At 29.0% G+C, this 8,002-nt stretch overlaps 1 long non-coding RNA gene across 1 annotated transcript; it reads left to right on the plus strand.

The window, feature by feature from the left end:
* The first annotated feature begins 3,571 nt into the window (after positions 1 to 3,571).
* Positions 3,572 to 4,254, plus strand: LOC136843765 (uncharacterized). The gene is made up of 2 exons (XR_010854668.1): positions 3,572 to 3,666; positions 4,095 to 4,254. It is a non-coding gene; the product is annotated as an uncharacterized lncRNA (long non-coding RNA).
* The last annotated feature ends 3,748 nt before the right edge of the window (positions 4,255 to 8,002 follow it).

Genomic DNA, 8,002 nt, shown 5'->3' on the forward strand with positions numbered 1-8,002 from the left:
TAAAAAATAAATGATAAAAAATAAATAAATAAAGGCAAATAAAAAAAAAAAATAAATTTAAAACTAAAACCTTCCCCGGAATAAATGTTTTTAATTTTTAAATAAATTGAAAAATGCCTAAATAAATAAAAATTTGTTTCTATTAAAAATAAATAAAAAATTTCGTTTTTATGCTTAAAATACATTTCAAAATAAATATATAACCTTTTTAAATAAACATTAATAAAATAAATGATAAATAAATGATTTAAATAAATTTCAGTTTTTTAAATAAATAAATTTGTTGGATGACCTAAATAAAAATAAATAAATAAATAAATAAATAAATAAATAAATAAATAAAAAAAAATAAATAAAAAAATAAAAATAAATAAATAAATAAAAATAAATAAATAAATAAATAAATAAAAAAATAAATAAATAAAAAATAAATAAATAAATAAATAAATAAATAAATATAATAAAATAAATATATAAAAATAAATAAATATAATAAATAAATATACTGTATAAAAAATAAAATATATAAAATAAATAAATAAATATAAAATAAATAAATAAAAATAAATAAATATAAATAAAAATAAATAAATATAAATAAATAAATAAATATAATAAAAAATACCAGTCTAATGGAAGAGCAAATTTTATTTTTTGATAAGTGCAAGTCAGTCCGTGTTGCTTTAAATCCTTAAATCCGCCAATGTCGCAAGACATCCCTTCGTAGCCATACGTGGTTTCCGATGAAATATTCTGGTAAATGCGACGCAGGATAATCCAAGATTTCGAACTTGTCCTGGAAATAAATCCAATCCGACGTGGTCGGATTAAATTTCGGTAAATAAATCAGTAAATAAATATTGCGACATCTCCATATAAGAAACCAAATAAATGAAGTAAAATCAATAAAACCCCACCCATTTAAATAATATGAGTTCCCATACGATCGCCTTAGATAATGAAGGAAGGAAGGAAGGGCACAGAAAAGAACCGGAGAGAGAGAAAAGAGAAAGCAACAAACGACAATAAATTCAGACGTTTTGGCGAATAAAGTCAAGATTGAAATACCGGCCTTATTAAAAATAACATTAGGAAGCATCGAAGGTCGATACTAGGATTTCCTGTCTCACCTTGGGTGAAACCGTCTGCGTCTTCTACGGACCAGTCATCAGCGTCCCTGCCTCAAAGGGTAATTTCCCAGATACATAGGAACGTATATTATAGTTCTATCTTGCTCCCTATTCTCTTATTTTTTCCTATTTTATATAATTCCTAAATAAATAAATAAAAATAAATAAATGAATTCAGCATTTAAAAATTTTTTTATATATAAAAATAAAATAAATAAATACATTACTGTTGTGGGAATTTCCTATTCATATTCTATAAATAAAAAACTGTTGGTGTAAAAATATTTTTAAATAAATAAAAAAATAAAAATAAATAAATAATAAATAAAATAAATACATAAATAAATAAATAAACAATAAATAAATATATAATAAATATAATAAATAAATATAAATATAAATAAATAAATATAAATAAATAAATAAATAAAAAAAAATAAATAAATAAAAATAAATAAATAAAAAAATAATATATAAATAAATAAATAAATAAATAAAAATAAATAAATAAAAAAATAAATAAATAATAAATAAATAAAAATATAAATAAAACATTATATTCGGAAAAAATAAATAAATGGTAAATAAATGACTGTTTTCGTTTATTATGATAATATTTTCCAAACATCTGGTAAAAAAATAAATAATTAAATAAAAATAAATAAATCTCTCTCTCTCTCTCTCTCTCTCTCTCTCTCTCTCTCTCTCTAAATAAATGAACCAGGTCTATATTTAAATAAAAGAAAATAAATAAATAAAAAATAAAAATAAAAATTCTGTTCCTGGAAATTGAAGTCCAGTCCAGTCTAAATGTCTAGAACAAGGAGAGATGAAATAAATAAATGAATATGTTTACTCATTAGACCAGCAAAAAATTTTCCAGGAAGGAGGAAGATTTAAATTCTTTACGATTTGTTATTATGGAGGTCTTGTTATTCCAACGTATGAGATCAAAAAATTAATGCATGCTTTGTTGTTAAATAAATAAATTTAAATAAATAAATAAAAATAAATAAATAAATTTGATCTCTAGTTAATTTTTAAACGAGTATATCATATATGTAACAATACATTCAACTCACTAACATTCAGATATTATAAAGTAAAGCGATAAAACTTTCAAATAAATAAATGCAGATAAAAAATTAAATAAAAATAAATAAATAAATCATTAAAAACATAATGTCCGCAAAATAAAAAAATAAAAATAAATAAATGACGTACCCTAAATAAATAAATAAAAATAAATAAATCAAATAAAAACATAAATAAAATAAAAATAAATAAACCCCTAAAAAATAAAAAATAAATAAATAAAAAATAAATAAACAAAAATAAATCAATGTATACAAAAAAAAAATAATTAATAATAAATAAATAAATGAAAATAAATAAATAAAAATAAATAAATAAAAAAATAAATAAAAAAATAAATAAAAATAAAAATAAATAAAATAAAAATAATATAAATTCTTAAATAAATAAATAAAAATTAAATAAATACATAAATAAAATCATATGTAATGCAAATAATAAATAAATAAATAAATTATATGATTCTTGAAATAATTAAATAAATCAAAAAATAATGTCTGCTTCATAATAAAAAATAAAAATAAAATAAATATGTCATATGATTAAATATCAATAAAAAAAATTAATTAAAATAATGTAAAATCATAAAAATAAATAATATGAATGCCCTAAATAACGTCAATGATTCTTGAATAAACAAATAAAAACATTATCATTAAATAAATAATAATAAATATGTAAATAAATAATAATATAATGTAAATAAATCAAATCATAATTCTAAAATATAAATAAATAAATAAATATCAAAAAAAAATAATTAAATAAAAATAAATAAAATAATGTGAATACCCTAAATAAAAATATCATTCTTAATATAAATATGGTAAAAATTAAAAAACATAAAATAAAATGTATATGAAAGAATAAAAATAAACTGCATCAAGTTGAAAATTATCTGTTTAAAGAACGGTTTTGTTCCTTTTGTTGTTGGTAGTTGGTTAGTTAATTATATATTCAATTGTTTATTTTTCCTTTTTTGGGTAAACCTGTGTTACCCAGTGATAACTTATGCATTATAATAATTAATGGTCGTTTGCGCTTAAAGGGAAACCCAGCATATTATTTATTTTCGTTTTGACGGTAAATCCTTTGAAGCGTAAACTACTTAACAACCCTTTCGGAACTATCTGTTGGTGGTCTTGTTTTTTTTACAGTAATACGAAATCTAAAGGAACCATCGCCAGCAGGGGAAAGAAAAAGGCCGTTTGTCGAACGTTTAATGGAGGAGTAGTATATCCCGTTGAAAGAAGGTTTTCGTACTGGACATACGGCTGGCTTTTTACAAGAGGAATGTTATCTACCGTTTGTCGAAGTCGTTTAATGGAGGAGTAATATATCCCCTTTTTCTCCGCCATCCTGCACAAGACGAAACCAGCCACAAGTGTTTTAACATCAATGCACCATCTTCGCCGAATTTCCGAGGAATAGAATTGATAAGGTACGTCATTACGAAAGATATGCTGACTTTCTAAAGTGATTCCCTGTCAATTTATTTATCGTAGATAAATATTCCATTGCTCGATTCCCAATTAATAAACCCTGTGGATTTGGTATTTAAAATATTCGTAATTTATCACTGCTGTAACTTTGCATGTTACCCTAGGAAAGTTGTTAGGATTTGAGGCAGTTTTTACATTAGTAGCCAACTGTTATGTTTACTTTACGCCGAAGTTTTCGGATCGTCAAGCCTTTCGTGGTTAGGTGGTTGCCACGTTAAGTGGGTGACAAAATATGGGCTATCCTTTATTTTCAATTGCTCAGAATTCAAGTTAATTTTAAATTTAACCACTGAGTTTATTTATTGAATTATTGAGTGATTTAGCAGAGCTTGCCTCTACTTTTTTCTTATTTAATTTATGTCCTCAGGGTTTCTTGAATAGCGGGGAGGATAGGAGAAGGAAGACAGCATACCTGTAGTTACTTCTGACACAGGAAATTCCTTCTTTCCGACAACAAGCCCACCAGCAACCAGTTCTGAAATAACTTCACATAGAAGTTCAGCCTTTTATTAAAGTGGACCTTTTAATGGACTTGTTTTCTTCCTTCCATCGCACAATTTTCAAGATGGCGCCCAACGTGGGGCTCGAGTGAGGAATTTGGTTGCTGGTTGGTCTCGTTGAGTGTAGGATTGGCGGAGAGAATGACGAAAGTACGAGAATTTTCAATTTTATCAGTGCTTCCATTTTGTTTATAATTGAAGGTGTCCTTGAATTTTACCTGTTTTAAATTTTGGTTTTGTTATTGTCATGAGGCTGTCAGTCCTAGGACATTCTTATGTTAGAGATTTGGAGCTGAGAGTTAATAGCTCTACAATTGTGATTGAACAGACATCTTTTGATGTTCAGTTTCTTGGTTTTCCTGGTGCCACATTTAATTATTTTTTGAATAATCTAGCTCTCCTAGAAGACGTTTTCACATATAACCCAGATTATTTGTTGGTATTCTTAGGAGGTAATGATTTAAAGTCTAGTGTAGATTTGTCAGTGGTAAAGAATAATTGCAAAGAATTTTACAAGGTTCTGAGATCCAGGTTGCCAAGATCTTGCATAATTGCATCTCAAATTGAACTCCGATTTTATGAAAGGAGAAATCGGTTTGATAGCCCTTGCATGGAAGAATTCAAGTTAATGAGGCGTTATCTCAATAAATTTATTAACAAGTTGAGTTTCAAGAATTATTTGTTCAGAGTAGAGGGGCCAGGTAGATTAGATAATAGAAGGTTATATAGGGACGCCACACATCTAAACCCTGTTGGTTTAGATCTTCTCTATAGATTAATCCGTGATTGTCTGAAATATTGTTTTATTAGCAATCGGTAAAATGTCGGAATTATCGCTTTTGATAAGTTCTCGGAAATACATCCGCAGTCAAGTGACTAAGAATGTTAATAGAATTGAAGAATGTAAATTGGGTTCAGAAGTTGACCGACGATCACTTATCTCTAAATTTCATGGATTTGCTGAAGACCTGAAGGTTTATGATTCTAAAATAGCTAAGTTAATATGGGCAGAAGAGGAAAATGAGTCAAAACTGAATATGGAGTTTGGAGTTTGTGAGAGCTACTTTGATAAAATAAACTATTTTATAGCAACTCTTGAGGCTGCTAAAGATTCAGGTCCTCCCATTCTTTACTTGAAGAAGCAAGAAGCCTTTTGAAAAGCCCTACAGCTCCTTTACCAGCATTTAAAAGTGAAGAGGGTGAAAATATAGAGAAATTTCTCTCGGAATTTGAAGAGGTTATTAAAACCTTCAAGTATACTCAGAGAGACAAGTTATTGCTGTTGAAGCAACAAGTTTCAGGCCGTGCATCCATACTGCTCAATTCACTTGAAACAAACAAACAGACATATGAAGATGCAAAATTAATTTTAAGGTCTGCTTTAGCATCCCCTAGGTTTCAGAAGTTTACCTTAATAAAACAGTTGACAGATATGAAAATGCCTTACCAAACAGATCCATTTGCGTACGTTGGTCAGATGAAAAATTTGATGGAATCTGTCAAGTTGTTGAAAATGGAAGTGGATGATTTTTTGAACTACTTTTTTTGGAATGGCATGAACAGCACCTTCCAATCTCAGCTAGTAAATATTACCAATAAGTCGAGGCCCTCCCTTACAGATATTAATGATAACATTTTTGAAGCATGTGAACGATATGCCATGGCACTTCAGAAAATTGATACAAAAGTTAAAAAGTTACCCAAAACTTCAGAGGCTGTTAATCTAGCCTCTAATGTGAATGTTTATGTGCAGCCTACTAAGGTGAAGTGCTCTTTATGTGCTTATGATAGAGCAACTGATGATCATCAAGTTTTCAAGTGCCCGGTTTATGATAGTAATAAGGCAAAGGTGGATAAGCTGAAAGAGATAGGAGGTTGCCTTAAGTGTGCCAGTTCCTCTCATTCTGCAGGTTTGTGCAAGTTTAGATTTCATAAGAAATGCAGAGGGTGTAATGGCTGGCATTTCACATTTCTCTGCATTAAAAAAGATTCCCCGAAAGGAGAGAAAGTCAATGTTAGAAGCCTTAATAAAAACTCAAATTTGGTTAATGAGAAATCTGACAAGGTCTCCACGGGGGTAGTATTTTCAGTGGATGCTCTTCAGTGCTATGGTAATAGATCTGCTCTACCAACTTTTACATGTCAGCTAGAGGACCATACCCAAGTGAGAGGTTTGCAAGACTCGGGTTGTCAGTGTAATTTTATTACGGAGAGAGTGGTTAAGAAGACGCCTTTAAAAGTTTTGAAGAGAAATGTGAGTCTTACCGTTAATGGTTTTAACTCTGCTAAATCCTATGATACAAAGGTTGTGGAGCTGAATTTAAAATTTGGACATGAAATTTGCAAGGTGGAGGCCATATGTGTACCTTATATCAATATAAATTTGAAGTTGCCACATTTGTCCAGGGTAGCAAGCCATTTCTCTGCTAAGGGCTACACCCTTGCAGATAAACAGTTGCTGAATAATGGGGATGAGTTAAATAGTATAGATTTCATTCTAGGCACTAACTCTGCTCACTGCACTATGGCGTCAACAATTAGGTTTGGACAGGATAGTCCATCAGTGTACTTTCAAACTTCTTTTGGAGTGATGCTTCTTGGTAATGTTAACACAATGTTAAAAATTTGCATTGCCTTCCCGATTTAAATACAGTTGAAGCTTCAACTACTTGTAAAGTCTGGTGTTGCTCATTTGGATGTAGGTTCTCTTGATTCCATTGGCCTTGGATTAGGTAAATTTAATGATGAATCTATATTGGAGCATGAGGAAATGGTGGTAGAAGCAAATTTTCTAGTTTTAAATGAGAAGGGTGGCATAAATGAGCAAGCACTACAAATGGCAACTGAGCAAATGTTAGAATATGACTGCAAAAGGATCCTTAATTATGAGAAGGATGAGAATGAGACATCTGTGGAACTCAATAATTCTCTAGTAAGATATGCACTTAACAATGCCATTGTTAATGATGATGGAAGAATATCCATACCTCTGCTATGGAACAGTAAGGTGTCCCACTTACTTGGTAGAAATTATAAACTAGCTGAAGCAGTGTTAAAGTCAAATTTAAAGAAGCTTTGCAAAAGGGAGATGCATCTGAAACTCATGGATGAAGCCATTAAAGAACAAGAAAGTTTAGGAATAATTGAAAAGATACCAAACCTTGAGCATTACCTAACTGAACATCCGGAACATAGTTTTTTACCCCACATGGGGGTGTTCAAACTTGATAGAGACACTACAAAATGCAGAGTAGTGTTTCTATCAAACATCTGTGAGGCAGACCCAAGAAAACCCATGACAGTAAGCCATAACCAGGCTATTCATCCAGGGCCATCGTTAAACCAAAAGTTAAGTTCAGCCTTACTTCACTTACGTTTTGGTTCAAAGATATTTTGCTTTGATCTGAAAAAGGCTTTTAATCAGATAGCACTTAGACCTTCAGACCAGAATAAATTACTTTTTCTTTGGGTTAGAAGTGTTAAGAAGAAAGATTTTTCTTTAGTAGGTTATAAGAATCTTAGGTTGAGTTTTGGTCTAAGATGTAGCCCTACAATTTTGATGTTGAGTCTTTATAAGATACTGGTTTTGGATGTGGATGATGATACTCTAGAGGTAAAAAATATGAAAAAATTGCTTTATCAGTTGTTCTATATGGATAATGGAGCATATACATGCGAACATTCTGATACCTTGAAATGGGCCTATACTATGCTAACAGATATATTTGCTCCTTATAGGATAGAATTGCAACAAATTGTCACCAATGATGGGCCA

Source organism: Macrobrachium rosenbergii, chromosome 2 (genome assembly GCF_040412425.1).
Source record: "Macrobrachium rosenbergii isolate ZJJX-2024 chromosome 2, ASM4041242v1, whole genome shotgun sequence".
NCBI lineage: Eukaryota > Metazoa > Arthropoda > Malacostraca > Decapoda > Palaemonidae > Macrobrachium > Macrobrachium rosenbergii.